Consider the following 16,109-nt stretch of genomic DNA (forward strand, 5'->3'; position numbering starts at 1 on the left):
CTCACAATTTGTTCCAAAGAATAAACAGCATGAAAGGGAGTGCAGAGGCTTCATCCAGGGCTGGTGGTGGGGCGGGGAGTGGCTCGGAGGCTGGTTTCCATTTAAACCAGATTTGGAGGCATCTGTTCCTACAGGGCCCTGGGTCTGGGAAGCCCTGCCCGATACAGACTGTGTGCTTGGCTCTGGCCCTGAATGAAGGACACAAGGCCTCACTTTCTCCATCTGTGCAGCAGAGGGAACAATGGGATTATTCTATACACTATAGGATTAATATATGCAAAGTACTTAGAAAGTACCCAGGAAGGATGAGTTCTTACTCTTATAGGAGACACACTTGTCTGTGTTCTGTGATATCCAGAGGGATCAGCACTGGACAGAGGAAGCCTGGGGCCTGTGGGACCTGTGGGACCTGGGAAGGCGCTTGGCCAGCTTGAAGAGACCGAGGTTTCCTGGAGGAGGGGACACTGGTTTTCCCCTCATAAACTGGGGATAAGGTGGACAGAGATGGGTCCTGGCAGATAAGCAGCATGTGTAAAATCTCTGAGGTTGGAGAGAGGTTTTCATGTTTGACAAACTGAAAGAAATTCCCTGGGGCTCAGAGATCCAGGGGCTGGGTCACATGGATCATGACCTGCCCTTAGAGGATGCCCAAATAGCCCGGAGCATCCCAGAAGCCTTCCTAAAGGAAGTAACACTCAGGTTTCGTGTTGAAGAATGAGAAGACATTAGTCTGTAAGGAAGGGAAGGAAGGGTGTTCTAGGCAGAAGGAACAGCAGGTGCAAAAGCCCAGAGAGCCAAGGGAGCAGGGCATGATGTGGGATGAGCCTGGTGAGCTCATTGGGTGAATGCGCTGAGAGTGGGATGACTAAGTGTCTGTTGGGTTCAGAAACAAGGTGATGGGGTGAATGTGGGGCAGGACGTGTTAGTGGGAGAACACTGGCGTTCTGAAGGGAGGACAGAAATAGGAAGTGGCTAGTGCGGGCAAGGGGTCCGGGCATGTGTGAAGATGAGCTGAGAGTGTCTCTAAGCACTGCTGTGGAAAGGGCAGAAGAAAGGCTGCAGAAGGAGGGGGCAGGGGATGGGCTGTAGGAAGGCTGTAGGTACAAGAGGGCCCTCAGATAGTGGGTCTGGGGGAGTAGGAGAGGAAGCCTGTGGTGGAGGCCTGGGGGACAGGAGAGAAGGGAGATGGGAGAAGGGTTGCTGGGAGCTCCAGGGGAGTCTGTCGCCAACACCTGGACATGGCCAGCCTGTGGCGGTTTCCAGTGCGTGAGCACTGAATGAGTGGAGGGGTGTGGAGCGGGGAGAGGGGTTCTAGGCCCTGAGGCTGCGGCTGCCCTGAGGTTGCAGCTGCCCTGAGGTTGGGATGGGAACTCCAACTTGCCCTCAGCCTCAGTGACCATCCTGGTAGTGCTGGAGATCTGGGGCAGGAGGAGCTGGGAGTCAGCCTGTGGGGAGGGTAGGGGGAGAGGGGCGTGCCAGACCAGAGGATTCTGGGGCCTGGGCAGGGGTAAGGGGTTCGTGGGAGTGGCTCTGGCTTCTCATCTGGTTCCCCGGCTCTAGGAGCCCTCTCTCCAGGACCAGCCAGAGCAGGATGGTGTGTCCCCCTCCCCTCAGCACTCCTGCGCCTGCTCCCTGAGCACATGTCACCCCTGCCTGGCATCTCTAGGCTGTTCTCAGAGTCCTGAGTTGCAGGGAGATTAGTAATCTCCAAAGTCCCTTCTGATGAATTAGTTTGGTTGTGTTCAAGAGCTTGTCCAAGGTTTCACAGTGAGTGCAAGGTGGATCCAGGTCTCTGGCCCCTTCTCCCCCTGGGAAGAGCTCCCTGCAGCCTCTGGGCACCCCAGTCTCCTACCACCAGCCCTTTAAGTAGAAGTGTCTGTGGGGAAAGTTGAAGGAATAGCCACTAGAGGGCGCCATGACCCAAGCCAAGCATCTACTCTAGCAGGCATGCTTGGGGTCTTTATTATATATTTCCAAGGGGCTGTTAGCTGCAGTGGGAATTCTTAAGTTTATCATGGTGTAGGGTTTCTGCTGTCCTTGAGAGGAGGCAGGAGGCCCAGTTCAGTTCAGTTCAGTTCAGTTCTCAGATCTGCCAGAAGCTTCAAGCCAGTCCTGCTCTGGGCCTATTTCCCCTTGGTCTATGGTGGTGTCTTATTCTCTTGGGTGGGTGAGGGCAGGGGAGGGTGCAAAATGGCCTGCATGCCCCGCACACCTGCACTGTCTGTGGGGACCTCTGGTAGTCCTCCTGGTCCTCAGGCTGCCCCCAAGGCTCCAGAGGGCTCTGGAGTTTGCGGAAGATGTTTCCACGCTGGCCCACAGCTCTCTGGGAAATCAGGGCAGGAGCCCTGACCCTGCTGTCATGGAGACTGAAGTCCAGGGAGGCGAAGGCCTGAACATGCCCACAGCCCCGCTGTGGGGCCCCACGGTGGGCTCTGTTTCTTCCATCCTTGCTCAGAGTGCCCAGGAGGCGGAAATCCCTAGAGACCAAGGTTAGCGGTCACGGAGATACTCATCAGCCCAGTAGAAGACTGCCTGGAGGAAGGGCACTGAGCCTAGACACAGCCCCGGAGCATGGCTGCCAACCTTAGAGGGCCTCCAAAGGGCTGGGACTCTGCCTCTAGCACTTGCCGCACGTGGCTCTGAACCAGGGGACCAAGGACCATCAGCCGAGAAGGCGCTTGTCCCTCTGTGGAGGCCACCCCAGGCTAGGTGTGCCTCCAAGCTCGGCAGTCACATTTTGGCTACTTTCTTCTTTCATTCCAGAGTAGTAACTGACACCCCCACTTCCTGCTGGTGAGACCCTTCCCCCTTCTCGTCCCTCTCCCCATACCAGCACAGAGAGTAACCGCTGCCCATCCAGCCTAGCAGGGAGCTGCCTGCCTACTGCAGACCATGCAGCCAATGTAACCTGGGAAGTTCAGGGAAGAGTGTTCCAGACAGAGGGAACAGCATGAACAAATGCCTGGAAGCCAGAGGCAGAACTGAAAGATTTGGAGGGGAAGGTATGATGGGAAGAGGGCCTAGGCTCTGATATGGGGGACCTGAGGCCTCACTGAGGCCTTTGAGCTTTCAGTTGGGGGTAGGGGAGCTCGGATGTCTCTCACACTGGTCTGCAAGTGTCCTTTCACTTGAAAGTCTCCCACCTGGGAGTTCCCATTGCTAACTGTGTGCACCTACCCCTGGTACGCCCCTGAATACTGCCCCCTAGCGTTGAACTGCCCCCATTGGAATGCAGGCTGGGAGGGGGCAGTGGAATGGGATGCAGAAGTGGGCCATGAGATGGGGTGGAGGGGGAAGTGAGGAGGTTGGGTGGGAAGCAGCTGATTTGTTTTAGAGCAAGAGGCTCTGGGCTGCTTTTCTAAACTGCAGCATCAAAGGCTGCTTGGAAACGTGTACAGAATAAGGTGGAATATTATGGAAATTGTCTCCTCTGCTTTGTGGCCTGGGAATTCACGGTCATTGAGAAGAATTTCCCCTGGTCCCATATTTTCCCGTCTTTGAAAGTAAAGCTTGTGGATCAAATAAATGCAAATACGTTTCTTCTGAACTCAACTGGCTTCACCAGCCATGACATAAATGGACTGAACTTTGTTCCAGCCCTCCTTCCACCACTGGAGGGTCACCAGACTCTTTTCCACGTATTCAACGTGGTGACGTTCCCGTTCTCATCTTTCCCGTGACCATCACTCGCAGTCATGGACCCCCGAGCGCTGCCTGGCAGCGGGGAACCCGGGCCCTGCCCTCACTCGGCCATGCGAATACTTACCCAAACCTCAGTGTCTTCTCAGCTTGTTTTCTCTTACCAAGAGGGATTAATTTCACCAATTGCTCATTCGTTTTTATTTTTCTGAGAGTCATGCAAACACATTGTTTCAAAGAACCAAATAGTGTACCATGGGCTTTGAACAACAATCTCCAGTCGCCACATTATCCTTCTCACCCAGCTCCCTCCCAGCTACACTTTCCAGAGCGGCTCCATTCAAACCCTGAAGCCGTTTCTTCTTGTCCACTTTCCCAACTAGTACGACATGTTAACTGCTGTCCCTGACTCCTCCCTTGAAGACACTGCTATTGGCTTCCTGGCGAGGGCAGTGACGATCTTTCCTCCAGTGCTCCCACCTCTTGTCTCTTCCCCAGGCTCCCAGGAGTGGTGGCACACAATTTCAATGAGCAGAGGCCCGCATTTCTGCTATCATGACTGCGTAACTGCTCTCAGTTCCTCCAAGCACTGGAATCTGATTATTTTCTTCTTGTATTTTTACGGTTTTCCAGAATTAAGAACGGCCTCGTTTTCTCATGTGTTTGGTTTTCTATGTTCCTCATACTAATTCTTCCCAAACACCTTTTAAAAAAATTTTATTTATTTATGTATGTATGTATGTATTTATTTATTTATTTAAGGAATCTCTGTACCCAACGTGCGGCTTGAACTCACAACCCTGAGATCAAGGGTCGCATGCAGTGACCACGCCAGGCAGGCACCCCTTTTCCTGCATCTGCTGATAACCACGCACACCTCCTCTCCGCATCACCGTCCATGCTGCCAAACATGTCAGAGCCTGCGGCTGCCTCAACCCCTGCTGCACTGCCTCCGCTAGACCTTGACCTTGACGGTGTCTTGCTCTGATCTCCTCTTCGTAAGGTCCCATGTCTTCTTGTCCTTGCTTTATTCTTTCTGTGGAGTTTATTCCCCAGTAACTTTCTGAAAAAACTGGCATGTCTGAAAATACCTTTTTTCTACACTCACCCTCAGTCAGTCATTTAGTTGGGCATAGAGTTCTAGGTTGAAAACTGTCTTCATTCAGAATGTTTCCGATCTTCGCTCCACACGTTTCTCTCTGTGTGCTCTGGGTATCGCTCTGAGAAATTTGATGGCATTCTGGTTCCCTCTCTTTGTATGGGCTTTCTGTTTCTTCTCTCCATCTCCTCTTTTAAGGATGCCCTCCTTTATCCCTGGTTTTCTGAAATTTTCAAATGATGTGCCTCGGTGAGGGGCTTGTTTTCATCCATTGCACTGGGCACCCAGAGAGCCCCTTGGAGCTGGAGGCTCACATCCTTCCATTCTGGAAATTTTTCTTATCATGTTCCTTTGATAACTTTCCTTCCTTCACTTTGTCTTTTCTTTCTAGAACATTTATTAGTCAGATACTGACTCTTTTGGTGGATCCTTAATCCTCCTTACTTATTTTTTTTTTCCTATTCCTGATTTCTACACCTTTTTGCCTACTGTCTGAGCAATTTCCTTCATGTTACCCTTCACAATTTCTACCAAAGATTTCATTTCCATTATCTTGTTTGTTTTGGTTTTGCTCTGCTGCCTGTGTTGTCTCTGTTTCCTCCAGGATTTATCCCCAGCATGTTCCTGGTGGCCCTTGCTGGCATTAAAAACCCACAGGAAACTGGGCACCTGATTTCAGTTGGGGAGGAACAGGAATTGTTGACTGTGAGCTTCACTGGGGTCATTGGTGGCAAGTCAGCTTTTTCGGGAGGGCTCCAAGTGCCCATTTCCAGAGGCTGACTACTATAGAGAAGACTCCCCCTTCTCCCATCCTGGGTGTGCATGGTGGGGGTGGGGCCGGGGGCAGCTTCTCGGGTATTTCAGGACCAGGATCCCCTCTCCTTCTGTCTCTGGAGCATGACCCCCATCTCCCGGTCTCCTGGGAGTGGCTGTGCAAGCTGGGAAAGGGGGTGCCAGGGAGTCAAACTGCTCCTACATTGGCTTGCCACCAGCCCCCTTCTTTTTAACCCGCTTCCTTCCCTCTTCCTTAAGGTGCCTTCTCTGGTACCTCCAAGTCCCGAGTCTTTCTGAGGCTCTGTGTGGGCAATGCTGCTGGTGTCCGGCAGTGCTCCCTGTGCAGCCATGGAGCAGCTTCCGCCCCTGGTTCAGGCTCCCCTCCCCATCAGCCCCATCTCCCACCTGCGGCTCTCCTGCTCTCACGGTCTTTTTATTTCTATACTGTCGCCTTCACGGACTTGTAGAAGCAGATGAGATCTACACTTATGTCTCATTTCTCTCCTCTATTTCAGTTAGACTTTGCTCATGTCAGGCCATCAGAGGGGAAGCCTCACTGTCATTATAACCGCCAATATCTGTCCCGTGCTTGCTCCATTCCCAGAGCACTGCGAAGTGCGTTGCAACAGACCGTCTGGTGGGATTCCTCGTACAGCCTTGTAGCGAGGGAAATCATAGATACGGAACTGGGCCCAGGCAGGTGGGTCTCGCCCAAGGTCACCCAGTGAGGCCAGTTCCTCAGCCAGAGTAAGGGCCCTGGGTGGTCCTGGTTGACTGACCCCTCCCGCCTCCCCCCTCCCTCTCCCCACTACTGCATTGGACTGAACTGTGCTCAGTGCTCTGCTCACCCCACGTTCTCTCTCACTGCCACACCTTGGCACAGGTTGTTCCCCTGAAGAAGGAATCAAAGACATCAGGCGAAAACTTGCTTGTAAGAATAAAGATTACCCAGACTCCCAAGGTGGAGGTGAAAGCCCTCAACTCACCTCCCATGAGCTTTTGTGTCTGCAAGAGCCCCATCCCACCCCCAGTCTTTCCTTATGGTCTCTCCAGAAATAAAACTCTTTCCTTTATCACCTTTGGTTTGTATAAAATGTTTGCTGCCGGCTGTGCCTGGGATATATGCCCTTCCCAGCGATTCTTTTTTAACTTGGGGAGAGGTTTTTTTTTTTTTTTTTTTTTTTTTTTTAAATATTTGGTGCCTAACCCGTTAGTTTCCTGTCTCTGAGGTAAGACAGCTGACCAAGCAAGGGACAGGGTTTCATACTGATGAGAAACACAGTGCCAGTGGGAAAAATAATAATTAGTCATTTGTTGCTGTTGCCAAGACGGTCACTTAATAGAATGCATGGGTTTTGTCATCATTAAGAGATTTATAAGAAATTCAGCACACAGACTCTCTTTAAAAAAAAAAAAATTGCTTGGGGTGCCTGGGTGGCTCAATCATTTAGCATCTGCCTTCAGCTCAGGTCCTGATCCCAGGGTCCTGGGATCGAGCCCTACATTGGGCTCCCTGCTTGGCCGGCAGCCTGCTTCTCCCTCTCCCCCTGCTTGTGTTCCCTCTCTCACTGTGTCTCTCTGTCAAATAAATAAATAAAATCTTTTAAAAAAATAAATGCTTTATTGAGATACAATTTATATACCATAAAATTCGTGCATTTAAAGTGTACAATTCAGTGAGTTTTAGCATATTTACGAAGTTGGGCAACCATCATTACAATCAATTTTGCCTTTTCCTCACCCCTAGAAGAAACCCCATACTTATTAGCAGTTATTTCCCATTCCCTCTCAAGCCCCCAACCTGGACAAACAGGAGTCTATTTTCTATAGCTCTACGTTTGCCTACTCAGGACATTGTGTATAAATGGAATCATATAATATGTGATCTTTTGTTACTGGCTTTATGTCCCTTAGCTTAATGTCTTCAAGGTTTGCCCATCTTGCCACAGAATTAATACATCATTTTTTCATTGCTCAATAACATTTCATTGTATGGACACACCACATTTTGTTTATGATGTACGTTTGAGTTGTTTCCCCTTTTTGGCTATCACGCATCACACTGCTCTAAACCTGGTCTTTGCCGGACTATTTTATGACAGCCATCCTAGTGGATGGGAGATGGTCTCCCGTTGTGGTTTGGATTTCCATTTCCCTGGTCATGTTGAGTATCTTTTCACGTGATTGTTGACCATTTGTAAATCTTCTTTGGAGCAATGTTAATTCAGATCTTTTGCCCATTTTTTAATCAGCTTGTTTCTTTATTATTGAGTTGTAAAATTTCTCTCTCTATTCTAGATACAAGTCCCTTACCAGATATGCGATGTGTAAGTACTTTCTCCCAACCCACAGGTTGACTTTCTACTTTCTTGTGTCCTCTGAAGCACAATTTTTTTTAACTTTAGTGTCTAATTTATCTTTGTTGTGTTAGTGCTGCTGTGCTTTTACTATTGTATTTAAGAAAATATTGCCTAATCCAAGGTCATGAAAATTTACTTCTATATTTTTTTCTTACTCTTCTATAGTTTGAGCTCTACCATGGAGGTCTTTGGTTCATTTTAAGTTAATTTTTGTATGTGACATGAGATAGGGGTCCAACTTCATTCTTTTGCATGTGGATAGCCAGTTGTCCCAGCACCATTGGTGGAAAAGACTGTTCCTTCCATCATTTAACTGTCTTGGCATCCTTGCCAAAACTCAACCAAAATGTGAAGTTCTATCTCTGAAACCTCAGTTTCATTCTATTGATCTATACGTCATTATGCTGGTATCACACTGCTTCAATTACCGTATAGTTTTACAGTGGATTGTGAAACTGGGAAGTGTGAGTCCTCTAACTTGTTCTTATTTTTCAAGAGTATTTTGACTGTTCTGGGTTCCTTGAATATAATACGAGTGTTATAAATATGTTATCAATTTCTGCAAAGAATCCAGGTGGGATTTTGATAAGGACTGTGTTGAATCTGTAGATCAACTTGCAGAGTATTGCTATCTTAATATTAAGTCTTCTGATCCATGAAGATGGGATATCTTTTCATTTATTTAGGTCTTTTTTCATTTCTTTCTAAAATGTTTTGTAGTTTTCAGAATATGTGTTTTGGACTTCCGTTAAATCTGTTACTAAGTAGTTTACTCTTTTCAATGCTATCGTTAATGGACTTTTTCTTAATTTCCTTTTTGGGTCACTTATTGCAAATGCATAGAAATTCAATTTTTGTGTATTGATCTCATATCCTGCATGCTTGTTGTAATCATTTATTAGGTCTAACAGTTTTATTGTGGATTCCTTAGGATTTTCTACATACAGAATCACATCACCTACAAACAAAGATGGTTTTACTTCTTTTCAAAACTTGATGCCTTTTATTTCTTCACCTAATAACCCTCGTTAGAACTTCTAGAATCCTATAGACATCAGTTAGATTTACTGGTTTATAGTATTGTTCAGCTCTTCTATTTCCTTGCTGATCTTCTGCCTAGTTCTTTTTTTTTTTTTTAATATTTTATTTATTTATTTGAGAGAGAGAGCGTGAGGGTGAGATCACAAGCAGCGGGGAGGGGCAGAGGAAGAAGCAGACTCCCTGTTGAGCAAGGGGCCTGACACAGAACTTGATCCCAGGACTCCAGGATCATGACCCAAGCTGAAGCCAGACACATAACCTACCGAGCCACCCAGGTGTCCCTCTTCTGCCTGGTTCTATCTATAATTGAAAGCGAGGTATTAAAGCCTCCAACTATTACTAATTGTCTGTGTTTCTTTTCAATTCTGTCAGTTTTTGCTTCATGTATTTTGGGCTCTGCTCTTCAGTGCATTTATGTTCATAATTGTTATATTTTCTTGAGGGACTGACTCTTTTGACACATATACCCCTTTATCTCTAGTAACTTTTTGGGGGGGTTATTTTAAAATTGGTTTTGGACAGACTTTAAAAAAAATATTAGAATTGCAACCTCTCCCACAGGCTCCTGCTGGGTTCTAGGCAAGGAAAACCAGAGGCCTGTTTCAGGCTCTGTCAAATGGTCACTGCCCCCTTTTCCTTCTCCCCTAGGCAACAGTTCCATGCCTCAGTGTCCCTACCCAATGAGAGGATTGCGACTTATAGCTGCTAAGCTTTTCTTTAGCCTTCTTTGGGTTCAGACATTCTGCAACTAATACTAATACCATGTTATTTATTAAATGCTTACTGCGTATCTAGCACTTTCAGATGGCTCATCCTATTTACATACCATCCAGTAAAGTAGAAATCATTTTTGTCCTTATTTTATAGCTTAGAAAACCAAGGCTGAAAAAAGCTGAAGTATATTTGGAAAGTAGAAATAGGCATGAAGAAGTAACAAGTGTCAGCATCAACCCCATCTTCCCAAGACAAACCACTCTCAACCTTTGGAAGTACCTTTGTCTAAACTTTCTTCTAGACGTGTATGTATTTTTAGAAAATTGTTTTCACACCACATATACTACCTTCTTTCACTATATCATGTACCAAAAATATTGAGGGAAGGATTTCCTCACAGTCAGAGCTAAAAAAAAAAAGATAAAAGAGGCTGCCTTGTTGGCGGTAAGCACCTCATCAGCGAGAGTGCATGAGCAAAGCCCTTGGTTCGCACAGTGCGACAAGGGCTCTAATGGGGGCTGTTTACGAGCCTGTCTTCTCCTCTGGACTGCAAGGCTGCCCAGGGCTAGGACAAGACTGAGCAATCTCACTTTCCTGTGCCCAACTCAGAGAAGACGTGGAGACAGTTTGATGAATTGATCAGCATGAGCCAAGGGACTCAAGAGAAAATGAGAAACAGCTGAGTCTAAAGACTTTCTGGGCTGGATCTCTTCAGGAAACGGATTTGTGACAGAAGCGTCCTGGCCTGGGTTCTGCACTCAGGGAGAACTTCCTACCCTTCCCTATCTGTAAAATGGAGATTGGCCTTTCTGGGATGGCTTGGGTAAAACTCCAAGTCTTGTTGACAGATGGACCTTGGAGCCATGAGACTCGGGCGTTGAGGCCATCTCCTAGGGCGGGGGGTCCGGGGGCAACAGCTGTGTGGGAGTCGCCAGCCAACCTGTTGGCATCCACGCTGGGTGATGTACTGAGTGCTTTGTTGTATGGGAACAAGTCTTGTGTAACTTGACCTGGAGCGACTCCTCAGTACACCTTACATGTGACCGTGGTTTTCCATTTCTCAGGTGAGGGCATGGAGGCCCAGAGAAAGCTTATCTAAGGACACATAGCCGGGATTTGAATCAAGGTTACAGGCCCTGAGTAGACAGGCTGCGGTTTTCTGACCAGTGAGTCTCTGCCCAAGACAGCCTGGGGTGATGTGAGCACTGCCCTGGGAATCCTGAGATCAGATCCACTGCCAAATTGCAACATGTCCCCAATCAGACCATCTTCCTGGGCCTCAGTTTCCCTACTTGCAATGTGAAGTTTGGTTTAGAGTTATGGGGAGACTACTTGGGGGCAATATGGTTGGAACAATATGGTTGTATTTCTTGAGCACCTACTATATGACAGTATTGTCCCATTTAATCTGAGGGCCGAGAGAGGGTCATTGTCCCATCTGACACAGTAGAACACTGGACTCTGTGAGGTGACCTGCCTACAGCCCCAGTCAGAGCAATTCTGGAGACACAGGAACCACTTCTGTCAACACTCTGGGCCTCCCCATCTTTTCGAGAGCCGCAAGCTCCGAGCCTCAGTTTCTCCGTCAAGAAGAAGAGAATAGCGTGTGCCCATCACATTCCGGGTCTCTCGGGCATGGCACCACCTAATAAAGCCAGGCTCCCAGGGTGCCTGGGTGGCTCAGAGGGTTAAAGCCTCTGACTTCTGCTCAGGTCGTGATCCCAGGGTCCTGGGATCGAACCCCGCATCAGGCTCTCTGCTCAGCAGGGAGGCTGCTTCCCCCTCTCTCTCTGCCTGCCTCTCTGCCTGCTTGTGTTCTCTCTCTCTCTCAAATCCAAAAATAAAATCTTAAACATAAATAAATAAATAAATAAACAAAGCCAGCCTCCCTGGAGATGCAGCCCAACGTGCAGCGCCTTGCTTGTCCTGGCAGACAGCCTCATGCAGGGCTCAGTGACCTCATCCTGGGGCCATCCTCCACCTCCCCCTTTGCTTCCTGGCAGGAGAAGTCCCTGAGCTTCCTTTCTGAGAGATCAGGCTCTAGTCCCCTGCCAGGAGCCCCTCGGGTTGCTCCGTGTCTGACGGTGGAGGGGAGACCGATGTGGAGGAAATCTTGGGTGAGGGCCAAGTGCCAAACATGGGTGAAAATACCAGCTTAATGGGGCGCCTGGATGGCTCAGTGGGTTAAGCCTCTGCCTTCGGCTCAGGTCATGGTCTCAGGATCCTGGGATCAAGCCCCATATCAGGCTCTCTGCTCAGCGGGGAGCCTGCTTCTCTCTCTCTGCCTGCCTCTCTGCCTACTTGTGATCTCTGTCAAATAAATATATAAAATCTTTACAAAATACCCCAAAACCAGCTCACCCAGGCACAACCCCCAATGCAGATCTCCTGTTCCAATAGAGCTCCCGATCCCCCACATGGTAACTGGGGTTGACTCCCAATCCCAGGAACGCGTCGCAACCTGACATCCCAACACCTTGTGGGAGTTGGGGGACACCAAAGTGCTGGGGTGCAGAGGCTGTCAGGGGGCAAGGGCTTTGCTCAGGAAGATGGGAGCCCGAAGCCTAGCTGGCCCGTGTGTAAGCCTGTGTGTGAGTCATTTCACCTTTCAGGTTGTCAGTCTTCTCATCTGTAAAATGGGGATGATAATAGGCCCTGCCCTGCAGGGTTGAGTGAAGGTTTAGTGACCCCCTGTGTAGAGCACTCACAATTCCTGGCCCAGGGGGAGTGGGAGACTTTAGTAGAACCCCTGGACCAAGAGTTCCCAGCCCTCCCTGCGTGCACCAGAGCCTCTAGGGAGCCTTTCCCACACAGAAGCCCTGCCCTCCCTCAGAGAGCTGATTCCACTGCTCAGAGGTGGGGTCCGGGTGGGGAGGTGTGGAAATTCCTGGATGATTCCAATATGTTGTCAATGGGGGAGCAGATGGTTCTGCTTCAAGCCACGCATCCTGCACGTGGGTAAACTTTCCTTCCCTGGCACTTAATCTCTCATACATCCCAACCTTCCCTCACTGCCCTCACCCTCAGGGCCAGTCTGAACTCTTGAGCCTTGGTTTCCCCATCTGTGAGGCGAAATGTTGGCGAGATGCTGTCCCACCTGTGGCCTGGCCGCCTTCCAGACTCCAAAGGCCCACAGAAGCTCATGTGCTCCAGCCTGCAGCTCTGGGGCGCATGACTCTTTCCCTGCAGCCTCCAGACAAGGTTTGGTTTCTCAACACAGAGGCTCCTAGTCAGGGAAACATGAGAACAGAGGCCCCCATCATGGCTGCCCCTTCCCGCTGTCCTGGGCTGCCCGGGTGTGAGGTCTGCCAGTCCCGAACCTCTGAGAAAATATTTAGGCAGTAACCCAAGCCTTGGCCACCTGCTTTCCCTGCGAATGTGCAATTAATCACCTGGACACACACTGCCCTGAGTCCAGTCTCAGGAATGATGCTGGGGTGGCAGGCCCCTCATTGCCTGGGTAGGCAGGAGACAGCTGTGTCTCGGGTTGGGCCTGAGAAGTGTGTGGAGGGTGTGCGGTCCAGCTCTTGACCCAGGAACAGGACTGCTTCATAGCTTCCTGTCTGCTCTTGCTTGCACACCCCCAAGGATGGGGAGCTCAGTTCATCCTAAAATAGTCCATTCTGCTTTAAAGGGCTTTGCCTTTTAGGAATCTGAGATTTGCCCCCATCCCACCCTCTGGGGTCCCAGCCTGCTCGGGGGTCTCCCAGGATGTCAGCTCCGTCTTTCCGGGCACTCTGCAGAGCTGTGTGGGTGTCTTCAGAGTCCCCCGCGTCTCTTGTATTCTGAGCCACACTTCCAGCACCCGTGGCCAGCTTCAGGTGTGAGGTGAGGGGACTTCTCCCTGTCCTAGCCCATGTTCTGCAGACACTCTAATTGGTCAGTGGCAAGTTAATCTAGAGAACCAACTGTGTGCCAGGCACTGTACTGGGCTCTGGGGACACAAAGCCTCCCAAATGGCCGCTGCTGTGACAAGACAGGCCTACAGTAGAGGCGAATTTGGGCTCCAGACCCTCCTCTAGGGCCCTAGTCTGAATTTGCCTTCTGTACCCATCTAGGCTGCCAGACAAGCAAGGAAATCCCAACCTGGCCACACTGGGATTGGGTCCATTTTTTTTCTTCTGGAAAATGTCAAACATCCACAAAAGTGTAAAGATTATTATAACCAGCCCTGGAGAAGAGTATAATGGGCCCATTCTCCAGCTTCAACCTTTTCCACATGAGGCAAAGCCCGTTTCCATCCCCTTCATGCCCCCACCTCCTCCAAATGATCCTGAAACCGGGCTGGCTCTGTTCCTTGCTCTGACCAAACCCAGCCCCACATCTCATGCTCCCCCAGTCCTGTGGGAGCTCAGGCAGTCCCCACCCTCCTGCAGACATCCGGCACGTCTTCTGGTGGAAAGGCCTGGCACGTGGCTTACTGGAGGCCCGCTGCCTCCCCGGCCCCTTGAGGAACCTTCTGCAGAGCCCGCTGCGTCATGGGCCTGGGGCCCCTGGGAGTAAACTGAAGAGTTTTGGCTCCGAGGCTGCAGTCTTGCCTTCCTGGTTCACGCCCCGTTTGCATTTCCCTCGAGAGACACGATCACTTAGAAACCTATAAATCCCTGGCAGGGCTGACGGCCCAGGCGAGTATATAAATCAGGACTTGGAAAAGCCGAATGGTTCCCGCGGGCTGGCGGAGAAGGGAGTGCGCCAAATCTCCACGGGCCGCTCCCCACGACCCAAGTCGGTAGGGCCCTGGGGCCCAGTGCTGGGGCCACAGACCATCTCTGGAATGCCAGCTCTGCCCTCACTCTCTGGGACTCAGTTCTTAACTCTGCAAAATGGGCTAATGACCCTCACCATGTGGAGACAACATCGGTTCTGGCTGAGCAGTAAGGCAAAGGGATGTGGTGGGCATCCAGGTGGGCTGGCAGGATGGGCTGGGCAGAGGCCGTCTGGGGACCCGGAGGCCTGGGTTCTCCACCGCTGGCCACTCTCCTGCTCTGTAAACTGTGGACATGTCATACTCTTGGGACCAGTCTTTTCATTCGGAAAATGAGGGGCTGGACAGGGCGGTGAGCTCACAAATACGTGTTGTGGCCCTGATCTGCATGAGGTTCTGCACAGACGGGGCCCAGGTCCCTCGCTCCTGGCTCTCACGCCCCACGGATGTATTCGACAAACAAGTACTGAGCACCTGCTGTGTACTGCAGCAGCCGAGCAGCCCACCGTGAGGAGGGCAGAGCAGGACCCACCTCCTGAGCTTCCAGGGGGAGCCTTGCCCCTCCCTTCACAGCAGGGGGCAGAGGCGCGTCCCAATGGCACACCCCACTCCTCCCCTTGCCTGGTGCCCTGTTCTGCATGTGTCCTGGGTTTCTCCATCCGGGGGGAAGGGGTGGAGCCGGTGGCCTCAGGGGACCTCTTAGTTCTAACGATCTGGATCATGGGGACCCCAAAAGCCAGCAGCAACAGAGACTCTGGAGTCAGAGGGAGTCGAGGCAGATCCTGGGATGGGGAGTCCCTGTGCCCACCACCAAGGGACCCTGGGCCTGACCATAAAGGGTAGAAGGGCAGTTCCTGATACCCACTGTCCCCAGAGACCTCCGGCAGGTGGTTGAGGAAGGGGTCAAGTGACCGGAGGCCCTTGCACCAAGGGCCTTTCCCACCAGCACTCTCCTGGGATGCCTTTTTTGGGTCCTCTCCCCCGGGCACTAGGGCTCTATGTTGCTGTAAGCCACAGGCAGCGAGGCAAGAGTCATCGAGGGGGGGGCAAGGCAGGGAGAATGGGGCACAGAAGAAAGACCTGCAGTTTAAAGAAGGCAGGAGAAAGAAGAAAAAGAGACGGGGGGGGGGGGAACTGGGAGGGGCAGAGGAAGCGGAAAGGAGAGAAATGGGGACAAAAGGGCTCAGCAGAGATGGGGAGATGGACGGTACAGGGGCAAGGAGCTGCCGGGGGCGAGGGGGAGCAGTGAGGGAAAGCCAGAGGGACAGGAAAAGATAGAAGACAGGGACAGGGGGACAGAGCACAGGGAGAGGAGGACAGAAAGCAGAGGGACAGGAAGAGATGGAAGACAGAGGGCCCCTGATGCAGACAGTGATGAGGCAGAGTGGGGGACAGGTCAGTCTCAGCCTGGACTGGACAAAGGGCAGGGCAGCAGGGGCTGCCCCGAGTGGCTGGGCTGAAGGGCAGTGTGGTCATCACCTGGCTGACTAGGGCAGCTTGTACCCTGGGTCCCGCTTTGGGGGCCCTTGGGCAGACTCAGCTCCATTGCCCTACAGACCGCAGAGGGCCCCAGGGGGTGGTCCATCCCCAGGGCCGCTCCACGTACGAGATACTCACCACTTCCACCTGACCCGAAACCCCTGTGTTGGGGGCGTGGGCACTAGGCACCCTGCCCTGTGACGGCAGCACAGTCCCGGCCGCAGGCCCTGGCACTTGGTCAGAGCTCAGGAGGGGCCGCGGTTCTCAGTGTTTCCTAAATAAGGGGCGAAGAAAGCAT

Source organism: Mustela lutreola, chromosome 10, assembly GCF_030435805.1.
Source record: "Mustela lutreola isolate mMusLut2 chromosome 10, mMusLut2.pri, whole genome shotgun sequence".
In the NCBI taxonomy this organism is placed as follows: domain Eukaryota; kingdom Metazoa; phylum Chordata; class Mammalia; order Carnivora; family Mustelidae; genus Mustela; species Mustela lutreola.